Source organism: Nannospalax galili, unplaced genomic scaffold (genome assembly GCF_000622305.1).
Source record: "Nannospalax galili isolate Female #2095 unplaced genomic scaffold, S.galili_v1.0 scaffold45, whole genome shotgun sequence".
NCBI classification, from domain to species: Eukaryota; Metazoa; Chordata; class Mammalia; order Rodentia; family Spalacidae; genus Nannospalax; species Nannospalax galili.
In genome coordinates, this window is record NW_008355775.1 from 7,062,665 (window position 1) to 7,074,234 (window position 11,570).

General features: G+C 41.8%; 1 protein-coding gene across 13 annotated transcripts in view; it reads left to right on the top strand.

The window, feature by feature from the left end:
- Nucleotides 1-11,570, top strand: part of Lhfpl2 (LHFPL tetraspan subfamily member 2) — a 154,430-nt gene that overhangs the window by 74,910 nt on the left and 67,950 nt on the right. For 12 of the 13 annotated variants that reach the window (XM_029556211.1, XM_029556217.1, XM_029556215.1 and 9 more), the window contains one exon: nucleotides 1,233-1,300. The exons of the other annotated variant lie outside the window; for it this stretch is intronic. The gene's annotated coding sequence lies outside the window, so the exon portion shown is untranslated. The remainder of the gene's footprint in view (nucleotides 1-1,232; nucleotides 1,301-11,570) is intronic. 13 annotated transcript variants of the gene reach the window in all.

Below are 11,570 nucleotides of genomic sequence, written 5' to 3' on the forward strand. Positions count from 1 at the left end.
CAATGTATGAGAACTATAATATTTTATTTTAAAAATTGTTCCATATATATTAATGCTTGTTCTGGTTTGTTTCTCCATTGCTGTGACAAAATACTCTTATCAATACCAACTTGGGGAGGAAAGGGTTTATTCAGCTTACATCTCCCTGGTCACAGTTCATCAGGGAGCCCAAGGTAGGAACTCAGGGCAGGAACGTGGAGGCAGGAGCTGGAGCACAGGCCATGGAGGAGTGCTGTTTACTGCCTTCCTACCCTGACCCCTGCTCCGCTTGCTTTCTTATGCAACACAGGCCCTCCTGCCCAGGGGTGGCACCACCCACAGTGGACTGGGCCCTCCCACATCACTCAATCAAGAAGATGACTCACAGACATGGCCACAGGCCAGTCCAATGGAGGTAATTCCTCAGTTGAGGCTCCCTCAACCCAGGGCTGTCAAGCTGATGTGAAAGCTATCCAGCACAATGCTTCAAAGCAATGCTGAATGGATGTTTTTTTGGGATTCTCTGCTTTATGAATGTATTCCTAGGCTTATAATTTCTAAAGGTTACCTAAAAGACATTGAAATGACCAAAAGGGATACCTGATCTCTGAGTCATTGAATAAATGCTTCCCAATGTTTTATTGTTGACATTTTAGTGCTCATTCCCCCAGTATTTTTTTTTTTTTTTTTTTTTTTTTTTGGGTCTTTTTGATACAGTGTTTCTCTGTAGCCCCAGCTGGCCTGGAACTAACTATGTAGACCAGGCTGGCCTTGAACACACACAGATCTGCCTGCCTCTGCCTCTCAAGTGCTGGGACTACAGGTATGTGCTATCACACCTGGCTTTCATTCCCTCAGTCTTTAATATCTTTGTGAATTTAGCTTTAATGTAAATTAGAGAACTTTTAGGATAGGTACCTCACGCACAGCTTCATATTTTATTCCTTAGATTATTTCTGGGCTTTCTTTTAAAGTTACACATAAAGTGGTCTTATATACATATGTATTTTGAAACTGACTCCCTTTTGAGGAGAAAGGATGTGATTAGGTGCATCATGGGCTGCACATTCCCCCTTGCCCCTCTCCACATGTGTGTTAGTGCATCACTGTTCCCTGGAGTGGCTATGCTCTAATGCAGGTTGCACTGTTGGTCAGTGTTTGAAGAAACATCATATATTTTAATGAAATAGAAAATTGCATGGTGAGTCTTTGTATTTTTAAAAAATTACTAATGATTTGTTCAATTTGTTCAGTTTGTCTCTTTAGGTGGCACTTTTTTGAAGTTCATTAGACTGCTTAACATTACTGCAGAAATAAATAGGTAAGTAAAGGAAATCAAATGTCTTTATTGTTTGGTTGTTGTTTGTTTTGTTTTTTGAGATGGGTCTTGTTATGTAGTCTAAGGTCTTGAAATTCAAAGCAATCCTCCTGCTTCAGCCTCCTGTGTGCTGGGATTACAGGGTGAGGGGGCCACTTTCCAGGGAAGAAGTATCTTTTAAAAAGGGATAGCTTTTTAAACTTTGGACCTTGCCTGGTAAGCACTAGTTTTCTAGGCCAGATACACAACTTGGGTGAGCATCCATCATTATTGTAAAGAATTCACAGAAGTTTCATAAATGGTATTGAATTTAATGCTCTAATTTCTGTGCTTCAAGTTAGACTTCCTTTGTTCTATCACTATTCAGGAACAAGTTAAGAGCTCTGTACTGTGGGAATAGAGGACTTCTAGTTGTCTGTCTTTTGGAGCCTAACAAATTTCAACATTTATTATCCTTCCTCTGAAAAAGAGGAAGTAGAAATGGCCAATTTAAATAACCCAGATTTATTACTTGATGATAGCTCACACAGAAGGATTGCCAGAATGAAAGTTGGAAACAGTTCACTCACAGGTGATTAATGATGGAGGAGATTTTAATTTATAAAGGTTGCCTTCAGAAAAATATTAGCAATAGAGGTTGAATAATCTCCTGCAATATGCATTCAAGAAAATCAAAGCAATGTGTAATCACTTCTAAAGATCCAGTTCTGTTTCTTGAAAGGGAGAGGCTTGTTCAATCCTCCAAGGGCCTTGTTATAATATTGGCTGCAAGTTTGTTTTTTAAAGTTTTCTGAGATGGGGTCTCCCTAAAGCCCCAGCTTGCCTGGAACTTGCTGTGTAGACCAGGCCGGCCTGTGAGATCCACCTGCCTCTGCCTCTCCAGTACCAGGATTAAAGGTATATGCCACCATACCCGGCTAGCAGTGAGTTTAAACCAAAGAAATCAGGACATGATCCAGAGATTCTGGACCAACTGATGACTCTCCAGGGATTTCTGCAATTCATTTGTAGAAAAGTCATTGTTTAGGTTTACAGATTTTGAGAAAAGAAAAATTATTCCTGCATTCCATTTTGGGCTACTGACTTCTTAAGTGTTAGTAGGTTCTAACAGCTAGTACTGTTTAGGAAACTTGGATTGTTTTTTAATGAGAATTGCAAACACTTGGGAGTTATGAAATGATTTGAGCAGTAAGTTCCCTCTCATGGGAAAACAGGGGCTGTCTTGAGATGGGTGGTGTCCTGGGCAGGGTGAATGTTTGCACCTTATCAAACTGCTAATCTTCAAATATCTCTTCCATATTTATTTAGTGGGGATAGGAGAAGCTGATTTACACACACACACACACACACACACACACACACACACACACACACACGTACACATGTCCTTTCCTATGTGTTGAAAATAAGGGACTTATTGCACATAAGTTTTTGAACTAGGTGTTCATAAACCTTGTTTAAAATTTGACTGGTGGTAATAGTCTGCCATGTATAGTTGAGGTGCCTGTCAACCAGGTGATGTGGGTTGGCAATGGGAGCTGTGTTTTCTCATGTCATTCCATGAGGAAGATATGCTCAACGGGGTAGGGGGCGGGTCTGTGCTGTGAAGAACCCATGTGTGTTTCTTCACCAAGGGGCATTGCCTGCTTGAGTTCCCAGGAAAAACAACCATACCAGGCTGTCTACCATGTCAGGAGTCATGTGAAAACCACTAAGTGTCCAACATTTCCCATTTATTCTGCTGGTGGTTCAGTCCCCCCACTGTGGGATGTCACCTTGGATCACTTGCTGGACTAGCTGGCCTGTTAAAAATGCTCTGGAGAAAAGCCAGTTCTATCCTGCAGTGCCTTCAGGAGCCAAGTCATGTTCTCCTTTGAAATCCCCCATGTGAACAGTTAGCCCTATAAAACCAGCCTTGTCTGTGTCTTTTATGTTAATTTTAGTTGTGAATTCATCTGAGACAAATATGTAAACTTGATCAGTCAGACAGACACAAGGACACCCATTCAGAATTAATGGCATCTGAATCAAAGAGAAATACAGTCCTACTTCCCATTGCCTACATTGTGTCTGTGAGGTAGTAGGGCTCTCTTGAGCAGAGAGAGTGATTTCAGTTTGAGGAGAGCCTGGACAACAGCCATCCTCAACAGACATACCCCTCTACTGGACACATGTGAGATGAGATCCCAGCTGCTGAGATCCTAGCTGCTGTGCCCCAAGGCAGGTTTCTGAACCCTCTTGAATTCCATCTCGTTAGTTATGGATGCTCTCTTTCTCACTGGTTGGAGAGACTGACCAAGGTGAAGAGGGAATCTGTGTGTTAGACAGTCAACCAGTGTCCCCCACGAGGCTCCTTGACAGGTACTGTGGAGAGTTGCCCAGATACAGGGTCTGAGAACTTATTTCACATTTCACCAGTTTCTCACCAAGCGTCTTTGAGAAAAATCTCACCTCCTGCACCTCCTTGGCAGAGTGACAGGGTGCCACCTGCTCTGTTCTGCTGCTTGTCCTGTGGGAACTGTGGGAAGGCTTTGAAAAGGTGAGTTTCAAGTATGTGGTTAGCTTAAGAGAACTTCTATTGGCAGGCTTTTTAAAAAACTAGTCAGACTTTCTGGGCTTGAATCCCTGCTTATAATTAGGTGTGTAACCATAACCAAGTTCTTGACACCATCTCTGCCTCTTACCTGTGTCATGGGATTCTAGGCAAGTTAATGATGTACTGTATGTAGAGTGGGATATAGGAAGCTAACAGCTAGTGAATATCAAGGACTATGCTCGTAAATATGTCAGGACACAAGAAAGGAGGTGGAGAATTGACTTAAAAATGTCCATAATTTAAAATCCCTTGAGTTTGAGTTTGAATTTGGGTGTTTGGAGCTGCCTTTGGTACCAGGTTATACTCATTTGGACTAGGGAAAATAATCTGGATAGACCAACAGTGACCACACAGGAGATGCTGTCTCTGGAGATGCTGCACTGGGAGTTAGTCTTCCTGAGTTTTCTTCCTGAACAGCACAGGGGGCAGGTCTCTTCCTACCTGGTGAGGTTTTTACTAGAACTGACGGAACCAGTGTAATTGCTCTGGCCCACGTAGTAACCACACTACACAATCATCTGCTAAGCCCTTGAATTATAGCCAGTGCCACTGAGGTGTTGAATTTTAAATTTTATTCAATTTTGGTTATTCAAACATTTAGAACTGGTTTGGGGGTATCATGTATTCTGTCATAAGCTCTGTGGATTTATATGTGCAACTGCCCTGTTGTATCTATAAATCACTTTTCTTGAATTCATCTACCATCTCTGGCTCTTATAGTCTTTCTGCCTCCTTCCTGTACTGCTGCAGGCAGATTTGGTTCCAGTTGATACTCTTGCTGTCAGTCATCTACATGGAGGCATGCCTATCATGGTTACCTACAAAGCTCTATACTTTGATGCACTTTAAAAATTGCTCTGTGAAAGGAAACTGTGTTAGTTACATTTGCATCATTGTAACCAAAATACTGACAGAAGCAACCCAAGGGAAGAAAGGTTTCTTCTGGTTCATAGTTTCAGAGAGATTAGAACCAAATTCAGAAGCTGGGAGACTAGGGAGGAAGATGTCAATGGAGAGGGAGAGGGACAGGAACAGGGATAAGAACCTGGAGAGAGAGAGGAACAGGGAGAGGGACAGGGAGGGTGCTGAGAGGGCGATCAGGGTAGGCAGAGCTGCAGCAAACTGATGAGCATAGGCTAGGGGCTCATCATGATTGGGGAAGACATGGCAGCGTTCATGGAAGTTTGAGGCACAGTGGGTTTTTCACATGATGGAAAAAAAGAAGCAGAGAAAGTGCACTGGAACCAGGGGTGGGTATAACCTTCAAAGGACCAACTCTATTTACCTGCTAGGCCTTACCTCTTAAGGGATCCATAACCTTCCAAATGCTGCTGCCAGCCAAGGACCAACTACTTACAACATGATGAGCCTTTAGGAGGCCATTTCAGATTCAGACCATAACAGAGGTGAACCAGATTGGGCTGAAGGAATATGCACTGGAACAGTGTAGAGATGTCCCCTCATCATGACAATAAAATATATGAATGATTTTATATGAAACCTGTTACCATTGCCAGATCCTTATTTTTGGCTGTGGATTGGAAAGACTCAGCATAGGGTGATGCATCTTTGTACTTTTAAATTAAGTATTCTTTTTCTTTAACAGAATCATTTTTCATACCAAATCACACCAATCCCTGTTCACCATGCCTCTGAACTTCCTAGATCCTGCCCCATAAATCCCCTCTCCATTCTGAGATTTTGTCATTACCTCCTAACTGAAACTGACTTCTTCTGAATTAAATATTGATCTCACCTGCATCTCCTTTTTAAACCCGTTCTATTACCACAGTGACGTTTTTGTCATCGTTTCCTCTCTTGGACTCCATGCAGGGTGAACCACTAGTCATACAGTGGTGCTATCCTTTCAGATGTACCTGGCTCAGCATTTCCTGAGACACAGGACAGCTACTCACCACATATCACAAGCAAGGGTGTCAGGTAGCCCATAAGGATGGGTTTGGCTTTAGTGTAGAGACAGAGGAAAACTCTTCAGGCTGATTGGCAGTATTAGATATGCTGGTAAGTTTACCTGATTTTGATCTAAGTTGTTTCATATACATAACCAGATCATGTCAGGCGCCGGACACTTCCAGCTGTTAACTTACAGCTCAGGTCATCTCGATCTTCTACATTAAATATCCAGTGTGACTTCTCTAAAAAAGCTGATCCCCCTGGTTGCTTTTCACATCATGTTTCTCTTTTTTTGCTTTATCCGTAGACTGTGTCACTGGCTCAGTTGGATGAAACCCAGTCTATTTTTTTCTTAATATATATGTCACATCAGAGTATTGGAGCGATATAGTGTAGAGGGGTGCTCCATTGGCTTCACAGGCGTATTGTCATTATTCAAAGTCAGAGTCACAACTCTGGGCCATTCACTCCCTACATCAAGTATATTGAAGTCTCCCTCAGGGTGAGGGGCATTACAGAGAAAGTCTCTGTGCAAACCTCTCGGGGCTATATTGTTCTTTAGTTGCCGTGATTTTCTGTATTATTTGATTGCACATTTGTAGTTTCTCTAAATCTCAAGATAAAGATAGGCCCAAGGGTCACATTTCAGTCTTCTTTAGTATCCCAGTAAATTGAGGTACACTCTTCAAGCCAAACAGCAGCCTTAACACAGTTACTCTTATGGTTGGACTGGAACCGCCAGGAGCTATCTATGTGTGCTTTGACCCAACTATCCAGATACCTGTATTCATGCAGAAAAAGAAAAAGCATGCAGGGGAAGAAAGCAATCTGAATTTTAGGAGTTGCTGCTGATAACCTAATGACCAAGTTTCCAAGAGTATCCTTTAAAAAAATTTATTATTTATTTTTATTTTTATTTTATGTGTATGCCTGTATTGCCTGCATGTAGGTAAGTACACCCATGTTGTGCAATGCCCACAGAGGACAGAAGAAGCTGTTATCCACTGAGCCATTTCTCCAGCCAGTACTATTATTATTTTATGTGTATGAGTGTATTGCTTGCATGTATGTAAGTGCACCTATTCCGTGCAGTGCCCACAAAGGTCAGAAGAGGGCGTTGGATCACCTGGAACTGGAGTATGGATGGATGTTAGCTACCATGTGGGTGCTAGGATATGAATCTGGGTCCTCTGCAAGGGCAGTCAGTGCTCTTAACTGCTGAGCCATCTCTCCAGCCCTGAGTATACTTTTTCTTTTCTTTTTGTTTTTAAGATTAAAAAAAAAATTTTTTTTTGTATATATGTGTATGTCTGTTTGTGGGTTTTGTACATGTGAGTGCTGTGCCAAAGGAGGCAAGAAGAGGGTATTAAATTCACAAGGGCTGGAGTTACAGGCAGTTATGAGCTGCCTGGGGCTAGGAACCCAATTCACATCCTCTAGAGAGCAAGAAGAACTCTTATCCACCCAGCCATCTCTCCATCTCTGAGTATCTCTTCTTGTACATTGTTTCTGTCACCATTTGAGCCCTTAGTCTGTATACAACTTTACATTTGGTTACTTTTTTCTTTTATACTTTGTGTTTTTCCTTGTCATTAAAAGTCCCTTATTTAAAAAAGCATTTCAAACTGGGTATGGTGGTGCATGCCTTTAATCCCAACACTCAGGAGGCAGAAACAGGCCATTCTCTGAGAGTTCTAGGCCTAGCTACTTTTTAGCCAACCAGAGTCACATAGTGAGACCCTGTAGGTAGGTAGGTAGGTAGGTAGGTAGGTAGGTAGGTAGGTAGGTAGATAGATAAAGATAAATAGTCAAATAAAAAAATCTTTCAACTCCATCTTATAGTATATATTTAATTCATTTTAATCTTTCTCTTTTTAACATTTGTTATTTGCCTATTTTTAACCTTTAATTATAAATTTTGACTATCCCCTTTTATAAGCATCATTGTTCAGATATAAATATATTTCCATAATAGTGTAAAAGAGAGTTTAAGACATGCTAATCAATAAAAAGTTACTGTTGTCGGATTCTTAAAATTGGATACTTTATCAGGTGAGTGCCATTTTACTTTAATATAATTTACTGGTGTGTGTGTGTGTGTGTGTGTGTGTGTGTGTGTGTGTGTGTGTTTGAAAAGTTTATGTACAAAAATAAGCAGCATTTGGATCAGGCCCACAAGTCACAGTTGGCAAACCCCTGTTGGATAACAGATGGCAAGGAGGCGAGGGATGGTGGCAAGCCAGGAAGACAGCCGTCATTCATACCTCCCCTTCTGTTCACCTTGCTCACTGGATTCCAGTTCCAACTCCCTCACAAACTTTTGATTTGTATTATTAATGAAGTTGAATGTTTTATTTTGTTTTTCATAAACCAAATAGCCACTTGTATTTTCTCTTTTGTAAATGGTTACCATTCTTTCATCCAGATGAAATTGTCATTTCTGATAGTGATAATTGTGACATTTGTGACCTTGTTCCATTTTTCTAGAATATATAGCTTGGCATGTGTTATCTGCATGTAACTGTTAATTGCATATAAAACTGTCCCCTATTTGAAGAGAATGCTGGTATGGATATGTTAGAGGGACCAGGGCTAAAAGCTTTCATGTGGCTTCTTGGTTATGGCCACTGGCATCTGGAAAGTCAGCCCTGTCCAGGGAGCATTCCTGTCCCATCACACTATCATCTACCCTTAGACTTATAACTTCCCCAGGGTGTCCAGGACAGATGGGATAGAAATCAGAAGAAGAATAAACAAATACAAGGTGCTGGCTCTATATAAGAAAGTATTCACAGACTGTCTGGAATCCTTACTTGCTTCTCTCCTGATGCTCTCTCAGTCTGCTTGACTGACCCCTTTGCTCTGTAATCATTTCCAGGTAGTCCTTGGCCCCTCTGTCCACAGTCCCCTAGCATTCTCTGATGTAGCCTACCCTGTGACTTGAGCTGCCACCCATAGTCTGACTCTCCTCACACCAAACCTTTCCTCTAGACTGCAGACCCATAAAGCCAACTGTCTGTCTGGCCTCTTCCCCTTATGTCCCACTGCCTCCTCTAATGCAGTGCACTTGCAAATGAGCCTTCTCCTCCCTCTGCCCACATCTTTGTTCCTCCTGCCTGCAGGCTTCAGAATGAGTGGAATGATGTTTTCCTGAGTAAATATGTTCTTACTGGATAAGAAATGGATAAATCACATTTCTCTAAAACACACTATTCTATTTTAATAGAATCTAGAGAGAGAGAGAGAGAGAGAGAGAGAGAGAGAGAGAGAGAGAGAGAGAGAGAATCTTTCCTCAATTGCTTTCCACCTTATTTTTTGAGAAAGGGTCTCTTACTAGACCCAGAGCTTGCTGATTTGGATAGATTAGCTGGCTGACAAGCTCCAGAGGTCCTCCTTTCTGTGCCTCCCCAGTGCTGGAATTATAGGCACACATTGCTGCACCCAGCTTTTATGTGGGTGTTGGAGATCAAACTGAACCCAGGTCTTCATGGTTGTGAAGCAATCATTTTACTGAGTCACCTCTCCAGCCCTGTTTATGAACTCTTTATATGAAGTAAATCCTTATTTACTAATTTACCATTTATAGAAACTTGAATTTTTTTTGAACCCATTTGCTTAGTTTAAAGCAGAATATACCCTGAATACTATCTGGTGCTCATTAGTGAAGTGAGAGCCCCCGACAGCACTTTCTGGTTAGAGGCTTTTGCCTTGAGGGCTTGACATTTTTTTTCTTTGAGTCTTAATTGTTTCCATATTCCAGTACGTATTGTTTTGGTCATACTGGAATTATCCTGTATTAGCTAGTTTTTCAGTTTACCTCCCAGGGATCTTAGGCAAGAAATATAAATATTTTCATAAGATTCTTTGAGAGAATAAAATTAATAGTTTTGAGAATAAAAATATGGTGACTTATCTCCTAAGTATTGGAAGACTTATTAAGATAGCAAAGAATCTTTCCCCAGGGATGAAGGGTTTTTTTTTGGGGGGGGGGTGGTAATTGGAAATACAGTGCTGGAAAGAATAAAGGGAAATTTAATACCATGAAGGTGGAAGGAACCCCTGAAATCCAATCTGTTTTAGAGCACATATAACAAACATGCTCATTCCCAGAGATTTGAGACAACTCAGTTCTCTGTATCATGATGGTGCACAGAAAGGTCCCTCCACAGGGACATGGCGTGGTGGGATTTCACAAACAGGACTCTTTTCTATACCTGAAGGTGAGGCATCTTGCAGCCTGCCTTCCTTACTGCATCAAGTGCCTTGAGTTGATACAGTATTTGGGCTCCTTAAAAGCAATACCACTGGCCCCAAATAGGGAAGGACACTGCAAGGGAAATCTCTGAGCGGTGTCCAAATGCTGTCCCCCAAATGACACATTGTGCCTCAGTAGCACACGGGGACAAAGTATGAGAGTAACACATGGAACCACTGGAGTGTCAGGGCTGCTCGAGGGAGGGTTGGTGTTTCCTCAGCACTAATCAGCCTTCCAAAGTATAACAAGACCCACAAGGAAATTACGACATTTTTTCCAAGCACACAGATCTGAAAGAAAACAAAAATCTATCGGAAATGTGTGGCCAGCCAAGTCCGAACACAGCCACCTTCATTACTTGGGGAAATTCCTAAGGAAGGAAAGCCTGTAGAGTCCCCATGCTGTTAGTAGCCCTTAGAAAGGATCTTCTGTGCTGTGTTTTTCTACTCCTGTCTGTTATGCTAATATGCAGGCCTTCAGAGCTATCTTATTGTGGAAAAGGATTCTAAGTAGTCTGTTGACTGTTTCCTTCCTGCCATTTAGGAGACCAAGGGATAACATTGAGGCTGTAGACATCTGGTCATTTAGGCATAGTGTGCGAGGCTTGGGGGAGCAAAAAGAAGGACCTTGACCTTGTCCTTAAGGAGCTGGCCAATATTTCTGGTAGTATTCGTTTATATTTAATAGCATACAGAACTAATTGCTTATTTTTCTTAATTCCTTCTTCCCTCAGCAATAGTCACACACTGTTGTGTTGGTGCTATTAGCCATGCCTGCTCTTAGAATCCCATAGTATGTGGGTTGAGAAAGGAAACAAATTCATAAACTGGCACCAAGTTTTCCTCCATTTTCACTTCACTGCTCAGCTCGGTCCCTTTCCTTGTTTCTGACTTTTTTTACTTAGTAGAATAGCTACCTTGGTAGCAGAGTCCAGAACCTGGGGTCATTGCTCATAAGGGATTAGGAGCTGGACCTGAAAGCCACTCCCAGATCCTTTTTCAGAAATCCCAAAGATGGTAGGGTAATTCCCAGTACTCCAAAACTTGGGCTGATGGAACTCTTGCTACTTAAATTCAAAACTGCACATAAGTCAGGCATGATGGAGCACACCTTTAATCCCAAGGGTCTGGAGGCAGAGGCAGGAGGATCTCTGAGTTTAAGCCGGCCTGGTCTACATAGAGAGTTGCAGGCCAGTCAGGGCTATATAGTGAGACCCTGTCTCAAATTAAAAAAACAGAAACAACTCCAAAAAGCTACACATAAGGTCTGGGTATGTAGCTCAGTGGTAAAGTTTTTCTTAGCATGAACTCATGTACTCTGGGCCATGTCCCAGAACCAAAGTAAATAAAAACAAACAAAACCTACACATAAGATTTTGTGTTCACCTAGTCTAACAAAGATGACTCTGCTGTTCAATAAGCAGTCACCTCGTTTGCTTCATAGCCTGACCAGTGTAGTCACAGTTTCTCTCTCTCTCTCTCTCTCTCTCTCTCTCTCTCTCTCTCTCT